The sequence below is a fragment of the Eumetopias jubatus genome, unplaced genomic scaffold (genome assembly GCF_037043125.1).
Source record: "Eumetopias jubatus isolate StellerSeaLion01/CBP00866 unplaced genomic scaffold, mEumJub1_p1.0 scaffold_6, whole genome shotgun sequence".
NCBI lineage: Eukaryota > Metazoa > Chordata > Mammalia > Carnivora > Otariidae > Eumetopias > Eumetopias jubatus.
Window position 1 is genome coordinate 51,437,662 of NW_028274812.1, and position 10,348 is coordinate 51,448,009.

Sequence of the window (10,348 nt, forward strand, 5' to 3'; positions counted from 1 at the left end):
TAATATAATCAGATTTGATCCCTCTTACTTACCAACAACTATATGATGAATGGAGTAGAGAAGGGTAAGAGTGGAGTTAGGCAAACCTGTGGGGAAGCTGTTGCAGGGATCTCTACAGGAGATTCTAGGGGCCTAACGGGGTAGTGATGGAGGAGATTGGAGAAGTTGATGGATCTGTTGCATGTTTTAGATATTGTATTAATTAAAGCAAATTTAGATGCTGTGAAAGATACTTCTTCAGATCTTGCTGACATAACATACTAGAATATTGTTTCTTACTCACATGAAATTCAAAACAAGTTTTCTGATGGGCAGACAGCCTTTCACACGGTCAGTGCAGAAACCCAGCTCCTTCTATCTTTAGTTCTACCCTCCTCTAGGACTTTAGGTTTTCAGCATTCACCATTTTAGCCTTTCCCCATTCTGGTGATTAGGAAATGAGCTTGGAGAATTCTACCTGGAGTATTTTATGGGACATGCCTTGAAGTGGGTGGGGAGGTAGACAGACACAGATAAATGGAGAGAAGGTATCAAGGATGACTTCCAGTTTTCAGGTGTGGACGGGAGTGGGATTGGAGAGAGGCAGTGTGGCAACTGTGAATATACTGAGTTTGGGGTGGGACATCCAGGTGCAGATCTCCAGTAAAGATGAATAGAGGGGTTGTTCTAAAACTCAGCAGAAAGTGTAGATTGGAAACATAGGTTAAAATACTATATAATAATAATAATAATAATAATAATAATAATAATAATAAATAATAATAAGGCTACCATTCATTGAATTTGTACGATTTACTAAGGTACCCTGTGGGGTGGATTTTATTGTACTCCTCATTTACAGAAGAGATACTGAGGATTAGGGGGTGAAATAACTTTGCCACACAGTTGGAAATTGAGAGTCAGAATTTGAATATCATTCATTTGACTCCAGATGAAGGGAGTTGATAAACCTAAGCAAAGAAGACTAGAGACAGTCCCTTGGGGAATGCAGTCTTTACTGACGGGGAGATGAAGAGGTCACCACAGAGGAAGTTGAGAAGAGCCGTTAGAGAAGCAGTACATATCATGGAAGCTCAGCCTCGGTCAGAGAGTAGAGCTTGGGTGTGGAAATCAAAGTAAGAGTGAGTTCCAGGAGGAAGAGAGCCAAATTATATCCAGAGAAGTCAAAGAAGAAAAAATGTTAGCTGAACACTTTTCAGGAGGTTATTGGTGACTTCACTGAAAGTGCAGGAAGGGCGGGCAGCATGGCTGTAGTGAATGGGCTGTAAATGAAAGGTGCGAAAGGAGAGTGCAGTTTGGCTCCAAGGGGAAGAGAATAATAGGGCAGTAGCTAGATAGAGATGTCGGTTCAAGGGAGAGCTATTCCTTAAAAATGGAAGACATTTGAAGGGAAAAGAGATGGCTGAGAGGCCAAGGTTGATTTCAGAGAAAGCAGCTATTTGAGGGGGTGATATGGTGGGGAACAAAGACATAGAGGGTCTGAACACAGGTGGAAGGGCAGGAATGAAGAGGGGTCCAGATGGAGCCATACACGTGAATTTTAAGTGGGGAGCCAGAAACTCAATTGATCACTTCTAATTCTTTGTGAAATTTGAGGAGGAGGACCTCAGCTAATAGATGGTAAACGGAAGGGGTCTTTACAGTTATCATTTTGATGGCTGTACAATATTATATTGAAGATATAGAGTGGCATTTAATTTACCATTCTCCTACAGTGAGACATTTAGATTGTTTATGTTTGCTATTGTAGATAACTCTGCAAAGATGACTTTCATGAGCATAATTATTTTTGCTTTGTATGATTATCTCGACATGAAAATTGTCAGCCAAAGGGCAGAAACATTTTCATGGCTCTTGAAATGCACTGCCAAATTGCTTTTCAGAACGACTATAATAATTTACAATGCCAAGAGCACTCTGTGAGTATACAGATTTCTCCGCAGCTTTTATAGCACTGGGTTTTATTATTTTAAAAAAGTTCTTTCAGTTCAAAGGGTATATGTGGTACCTCATTAATGATTTGAAATTATATTTATATGATTTCCACTAAGGTAGACCATTTGTCTCTCTTTCTTTAAACAATTTGAATTTTCTTTTATTTGAACGATCTATTCTTAACCTCTGTCTGTTAGGACTTAAAGCTGGTTTTATATAGCTGATCAAGTCTACTGTTAGATATTAATCTTTTGCATGTCAAACTTGAGGGAAATTTTCGCTTTTCTCCCTTTAGTTTTGATTGTTCAAGAGCATTGCATTTTATAAAATTTTTTTTAAAGATAATATATACTTCAGTTTCTAGCTTAAGAAAGGCAGATACCTGGCTTTAGAGTAGAATTTTTCTGACATATATTAGAGAAGAGAGAGGACAGAATCTCTCTGGGGAGACAAAAGGTCCTGGGAGGGCTGGACCCTAGGGAGGTTGCAGTCTCCTCTGAGTGTTGAAAGCCCAACTCTCTGGCCAAAGCCTATAGGTATAACCAAGGAAGGTATTGGCACATGAGCAGCAGAGCCTTTGGGCAGGGCTGGGAGAGCATAGCTCTCACGTTATGGCACAGAGATCCTCAGGGAGGTCAGAGATTAGGACCTCAGCTACAGGGAGGCCGGTAGGCTCTGGGTAATGGAAGAGCCCAGCCCAGTTGGAGCCCGGTATAGACTAGCCTTGGACAAGGGGGGCATCTGGTTTGAACACAACCCACTTCAAACTCTGAACAGAAAAGAAGCCCTAAACAGACGGAAGTAATTACAGGAGAAGAGGAGGGGGAGAGGAAAGTCACCTTCATTTAGACCCTTGCCGTGGGCAATGGGCCAGGCACATCATTTTACCCACCGATAGGTCCTGTGGGACTGTTGTTTATTACTCCCACTTAACACATGAAGAAAAGAGGCTCAAGGGGGTTAGAGAAAATTCACTGCTACACAGCTTCTAAGGGGGAGTCCATTTGATTCTCGAAGTCTCACTTCGTTAGAAAAGATCTCGGCTCTGGAAAGGGGAGCTGAGGTGTCTTGGCTTCCATGCAATGTGTGGCCTGGGGAGAAGGGAATCAGGGGCAGTGAGCAAATTTTGGAGGATCCTACAGGTCAAGTGGAAGAATTTGGATTTGGTGCAAGAAGAAATAGGGACTCGGGGCAGATTCTGAGCAGAGAGATGATTTGAATTGATGCTTCAGGAAGACAGCAGGGAGTGGAGAGCAGAAAGTGCTGCTTTTCTGTGACACACTTGTAGGGACCAAGCAAATAACGCAGGCTCGGTCAATGAGAGCAATCAGGAACTGATACTTCTGAATTGCAGCTAAGGTAACTCACCATTCTGGATGCTTATCTGAAGTGTAATCCTCTGATCTTTTGAGAAGGATTCTAAAACCTGGGAGAGGTTGCTAAGGGAATAAAGCCCTAAGTATCACAAACAGCTGAATCCATAAAATAATTTTCCCAAAATATCATGAGCTCAATAATCCAGCCAGCAGCACTTGAGGGTTTGGCGGGTGAGGAGGGAGTTCGCGGGGCTCTGCCCTCTCCCCCTCCCTCCAGACATCCTTCCATGTACACAGGGGACAGTCCTCACTGAGGGTCTTCTTTAAGCCTGCATTCTCAGGGTGTCGGGGGCCTGGTGTTCCTTCAGCTAGGGACCCTGCCCTCTCATAGGTTCTCACACCCTCCTGGCTTTTTACTTGATGTAGATTTACATCTCTATCCTGTACCCCAAACTGAATGATGCTTCCAGCAGGAATAATTGATTTGAATTACACTTATAACATGCTTATTTTATTAGGTGGAGGTGGATTAATTGGATTTTTCTTTTGAAATTTTAAAAAAGGATAGATGTCTATGTATAGTCATAAAGAGACATTCCTAAAATAAAAACAACACCAACAACAAAACCAGTGTATACACTATGGACTCAGTTTTGTAAAAGAAATTATATATATGTAAATGTATACATATGCTACAAATCAAAATGTTAACAGTGATTACTTCTGAGTGGAGGCTATATTTATCCTTTTAAAAAATGTGTCATATTGAGTGCATTGGCAGAAACAAATAGCTGTCTTCCAGTATCCATTCTCTTTTTATTCTGTAGTAATGGAACCTCCAATTTTAGCTGGGCACTAGAATAAGAAGCATATTTCTAGGCATCTCTTGCAGTTAAGTGTGGTCATTTAACTATTCTGACCAGTGAGATACAAATGGATGTGTTGTATGGCACCTTCCAGAAAGTGTTCCTGAAAGGAAGGGGCATGTCCTTCTCCTTCTTCCTTCTTGCTTGCTGGAATTTGAGCATGATGGCTGGAGGCGGAGCAGCTATCTTGTATCCTGAACCTGAAGGTGTTAGAACAACAAGAGAGAAGAAGACTGGGTCCTTGATGATCATGGAGTCCCTGTACCAGCTCTGGACACCCTATATTCACATGAGACAGAGGATATTTCCACTTCTGTCTTGTTCAAGTCACTACAATTTGAGTTATCTGTCACTTGACAGCTTAATAAAATCACAGATAATACATTTGTATATATTTTTTAAAGCCATGAAATACATAGGGGTATATTGAGAATTCGAGTCCAGGTCCTGTACGTGAAAAGATTTCTCTTGCTGCAAAATTTTTCATTCAAACCACTTGTCCCACGTTTCACTCACTCATACCTGCTCTCATACTCCACTCAAACAACTGTGTCAAGTCAGCACTTAATGCTGTGTTCAGTTTTTTATAGAAAGAACACATTGTCCCATCCCTAGTCCATGGTGTCTTAGTTTTAATTCTAAAGGCTTCACAACTGTCCTGGGACTAAGATACTGATGTGACTCCACTGTGATGATTTGGAGATATTTTAGTAGTCTTTTAGATTACTGGAAACACGGTAAGTTGTGGCAAAACCAAAGCTGAGATGGTCTACGCAGCCCTTTCCATGCCCATGTGAGCTGTTTCTATCAAGATATTGAGACTGGGGCTTAAGACTGGGGCTTTAAGAGAAAAGTCAGTGTGTGTGTGTGTGTGTGTGTGTGTGTGTGTGTGTTTTGGTGCAGCTGTGTTACACATGTCGTATGTGGGTATGTAGTGCTCATGTGCTGTTGGCACAGGGGTGATGCACACATGTTTAAGAGGTCTCTATGTGTGCATGTGTGTTTTGTGGGCATGTGTTTTTTGAGCCTGTGTGTTGTCCAGGGGTGTGTGCTTCTGGGGAGGTGTACTACACACCTGTGTCACACTGGGGGTGTGTATGCATGCATACCATGTAGGTGTGTGTTTGCAGTTTCTGTGTGTGATCACATGCTTGCACACACACGTGTGTAGTGGTGTGTTATATAACTGTGACAGAGGATGTACCTAGCGTTACTGGGTCCTAAGGAAGGTTACAGTTGATTCAGAAGCCATGCCAGGGTCAGTGATATGGAAGAACCCAATCCCCCCCCCTTCTTCCCATACATTTCTAGATCAGAGGTGTCCCCGTTCATTCCTAATAATAATGCAATGTTTACATTACCTTTACTTATCTAAACTCTAGGCAAGTACCAGCAATTTCATTTTAAGTTGGCTTCAATGCAGGTGGTACTTTTGCTTTTGCTGCTCCAAATGACTAAAGTCATTTTTTTAAATTAATTTTTTCCAGGCATTTGTTTACACTGTGAAAGGAAGATTATTCTGAAACATAAGGAATACTTAATATAACAAAATAAAAGGGAGATATCAGATGAAGAAAAGCAGATGTCACTGAAACATAGTGTTGACATTTCAGCTATTCTCACACATTTGGTGTGAAAAATATTCTTTAGCATCCTACACATCACCACTATATCCCCACAAAGAATCCATCATCCCATGGGGCGCCTGGAGGCTCAGTCAGTTAAGTGTCTGACTGTTGATTTCCGCTCAGGTCATGATCTCAGGGTTGTGAGATCAAGCCCTGCATCAGGTTCCATACTCAGCAGGGAGTCTGCTTGAGGATTCTCTCCCTCTCCCTCTGCCCCTCCCCCTGCGTGCTTTCTCTCTCTCTCTAAATAAATGAATAAAATGTTGTTTTGTTTTGTTTTGTTTTAAAAAAGAATCCATCATCTTTTGTTCTTCGGTTCACTTATATGGCTATTACTCAGCAAGCCTGGGTTCATAAGGGCCCTTTAAAAGGGAAAGAACCTCCATTCTTGTGGGAGTATTTGCAAATTACATCTCTCTGCATGTAGAGATGCCTGACTCCACTGGATCTTAATGTCCTTCTGAAGTTTTTTTTCCACACACAACATGAAGGTGCTCATGGCCTTGGAAGTTCCTGAAGAAAAAATGGCCCCAACTCTGCATTTCTTTTTTTTTTTTAAGATTTTATTTATTTATTTGACAGAGAGAGACATAGCGAGAGAGGGAACACAAGCAGGGGGAGTGGGAGAGGGAGAAGCAGGCTTCCCACGGAGCAGGGAGCCCGATGCAGGGCTCAATCCCAGGACCCTGGGTTCATGATCTGAGCAGAAGGCAGACGTTTAATGACTGAGCCATCCAGGCACCTCCCTTGCTGGGGAAGGACAAGGCCACCCTTAGGTGGTGCTGCTAAGGATTTGCTGGGTGGTGCACTTGTTACATTTGAGACGAGGAAGTAGGGTTGGGCAGGTTTTGGGAGCGTTTGCAGAGCCTTATGTCTCTTCTGGCTGGTTTTGGCCATATTTGAGAATGTGTCCAGACTGCAAACATAGGATCATTAGCATGGGCCATTATGCTCATAATGCTATGAGGAATAGTGTTAAACTGGGGTTGAAAGTCCTTTGTTCAAGGTTACAAAAGTAGTAAGTGTTCATGTTGGGCTTTGAATGCAGGCAGTTTGGTTTTAGAACTCTACTCTTAACAACACCTCCCCCCTGCACACCTGCAACATGGACCACACAGGAGCCAGGTAGAGATAGGGGGTTTTATTGAGGCACAGGCTTGACACCTGTTCTGAGAGGCTTAGCTCTTGAGTGCACTTGGCCAACAGCCCAGCATCTTGGCGTGATGTTGCTGTTCATCTTATTAGGAAAGTTCTTGTGAAGTGAAGAAAACTCTTTCCTTCTGGAAAGTATTTAAAATGTTGACTGGTAGCATAGAAAGAAACATGGACCTACAGGAAAGATTTCTCTCAGCTCCCACAGGTGATGAGAGAATCCATCAGGACATCCTGTGGGCTCTACTTTCAAAAGAGAACCATAAACTGCCTATGTCTCACCTCCTCCAAAGCTAACTCTGACCACTTCATTCTATTCTCAACTCTGACCAAGTTCATTCTATTCCTGACAGAATAAAGCTTTTAACATGAAAATTAGATTCTGCCCCTCCTCTGCTCCAAAGTCTCAGTGACTCTCATCCTGTGAGGCCTGGCAGTGGCCACATGGGCTCCAAATTGCTTGCCTATCCCTCTTCCCTCTCTGAATACAGCTACTCCTTTCCTCTGCCCTAACTCCACTTCAGTCTCACTAGTCTTGTTCCTCTTCCAACACACCAGACATACTCCCAACACACCAGACATACTCCCAACACAGGGCCTTTGCACTGACCATTCCCTTTGCCTAAATGCTGTTCCCATAGATAGAATGGCTAACTCCCTCACTTCCTTCAAGTCTGCTCAAAGTCACCTCCTCATTGAGGCCCACTGTGACTACTCTATTTAAAACTGCAACTTGCATTCCCATCCTTTGCTTTCCCCTTTCCTACCTTTTCCTGCTCTGCCTTTTCCCCATGGTCCTTTTTCAACCTTCAGCATACTATATAATTTAATTATTTATTATGTTATTTGTTATTGCCCCCCCCCACTAGAATGTAAGTTCTTTGAGGGCAGGGATCAATGCGTCATTTCCTAATGTATTCCAAGCACCAAGTACAGGGCCTGACACATGCTACTGGCTCAGTAAACGTGCACTGAGTGAATGAGGAGGAAACCTGCAGCCTGCAGACATTCTCCTCTGGGAAGATTTTAGGAAGCCTGTCAAAGTCCAGATGAGCAAAGGTCCAGGGCTGGCGACAGGGGAGGCTGACAAAGCTTCCTGGCTTTAGTGGGAAGCCCTGTGTGTTCTGCACTAGGAGGGCAGTGGTGGGCTGAACCATCATCACTGCATCTGTGCAAAAGGGAAGGGCTTTATAATAGCTTCACACTGTATCTGGATACTTTTTGAAATAAATATACTAAGAACAGGGTGTTGTTGGAAAATGCCATTTTGTCTTATTCATGCAGACTGCCTTAAAGGAGGGAATGTATATCAAATGCTTAGCCCTGTGCTTAGCACATTTTAAGTGTCCCATCAAGGTTGGTTGTTATCATGGTTATCTATCTGCCTATGTATAAGGGAAGCCTGGTTAATGCTGTGAGCTTTGCTCCCTGTTTTTTGAAAGCAATTCCCTTTCTGCCTCCTGACATTGGAGCTATGCTTGGGCTCAGCAACCAAGTTCTGTCCAGGAAGTGATCGAAGCTGAGATGCACTATATGTAAACCCACCAGTCTGCTGAGGACATTTGGCTCTGCCAAGGGGACATGCGTGGCCAGGAGGCAAGACTGGGGAAGCACATCGCCTCTTTCCAAACCCAAGGGTATCATTGATAGATCACTCTCTGGTTCAGTGGCCTTCTAATAGCCTGAAGGACTGAAGGATAACTGGGCCAATTTCTTCAGCATTCAAAGGTTCCATCACTTAAAAACATCTGTCATTCCACACCATCTCTAGAGACCAGGCCAAATGTCTTGGTAGCCCATCCAACTTCTCCTAGATGCCCTTCATATGTCGGCACAGGTTCTGCTCTGAGGTAACAGGAGTAGCACAGGGCTCTATTTTCATGATGTTTCCTGTTGTTTTTTTGCAGGGAGGGGGCATAAAAAACAACAAGTTTATTATCTCAAAGTTCAGTGGGTTAAAAGTCCCACATGGATCACACTGGGCTAAAGTCAAGGTGTTAGCAGGGCTACATTCCTTTCTAGAGGCTCTAGAGGATAATCTGTTCTTCTTGTTGTTGTTGTTGCCTTTTCTAGCTTCTAGAGTCTCCCTTATATTTTTTGACTCCTGGACCCTCCTTCCATCTTCAAGAGCAGCAACGTCTCCCATCCCTCTGACCCTTCTTCTGTAGTCACATCTCCCACTGATTATGGTCAGGAAAGGTTCTCTGCTTTTAAGGATTCATATGATTACGTTAGCCCACCTGGATGATCCAAGGTACTCTCAGTCTCTAAGAACTTAACCTTAATCACTTCTTCAAAGTCCCTTTTGGCATGGAAGGTGACATATTTCCAGGTTGCAGAGATTGAGATGTGGCTCTCTTTGGGGGCCATTATACTGCCTACCACAGCTGTCAAGATTATGATTGTCTTTCAGCTATAAAATTATCTTTATGTGCATAGAAGGCTATACACCCCAATTTCAACTTTCATTTTCTCTAAATATGGCCTTTTTTATTATGCATTGATAGGTATTTAGAAGACATTGTTAAATGATTTTGTACAGAATCCTCCTATCCTGACAATGCCACATCTTCTATTAGGAGGAACATGCCATCTATCCTCAATTTAGTGTTGTTGGGGTTCATGAGGGGCCCTCCTGAAATGCAAAAGTGAGAGGCTCCAGCCAGGCCTGGCTGACAGGGGAGGATACCATATCATTCAGAAACAGCAAGGTGGTCTGGGGCATGGTAACCAGTCATACCAGGACTTGTCAGGAATGAGTGCCTTGCAGGTGGACTCCTAGTGAAGGGCAAGTCCAAATGGAGGAAAAGCAAAATCTGCCTTGGTTTGTCTACTGCTATGGTGAATAGACATGGAAAAAGGAACTGGTAAGTATCTGGCTAGGAAAGTGGGTCATTTTAATTAAAAAAAATTTTTTTTTAAAGATTTTATTTTTTTACTTGACAGAGAGAGACACAGCGGGAGAGGGAACATAAGCAGGGGGAGGAGGAGAGGGAGAAGCAGGCCTCCCGCCGAGCAGAGAGCCCGATACGGGGCTCGATCCCAGGATTCCGGGATCATGACCCAAGCTGAAAGCAGACACCTAATGACTGAGCCACCCAGGTGCCCCGAAAGTGGGTCATTTTTAATGGATTGCTCTTGAGACAGGTCTTGTGCAAGATCTGAAAGATGAAATTTGTCCTCCAGGTGCCCTAATGTCTCCAAAATATAAAATAGTTGGTTTGCTGCCTTGGGTCAGAGCAGATGCTAAATTAAGGCATTTAGGAGCATGAACATGGTAGGAGCACTAAGGAAGGGTAGGGGTACCTGGGTGGCTCAATCTTGACCTCGGCTCAGGTCATGATCTCAGGATTGTGAGGTCAAGCCCCGCATCAGGCTCTGCGGTCAGGGTGGAGTCGGCTTGAAATTCGCTCTCTCCCTCTCTCTCTGTCTCTTTCCACCCCCTTCTTTC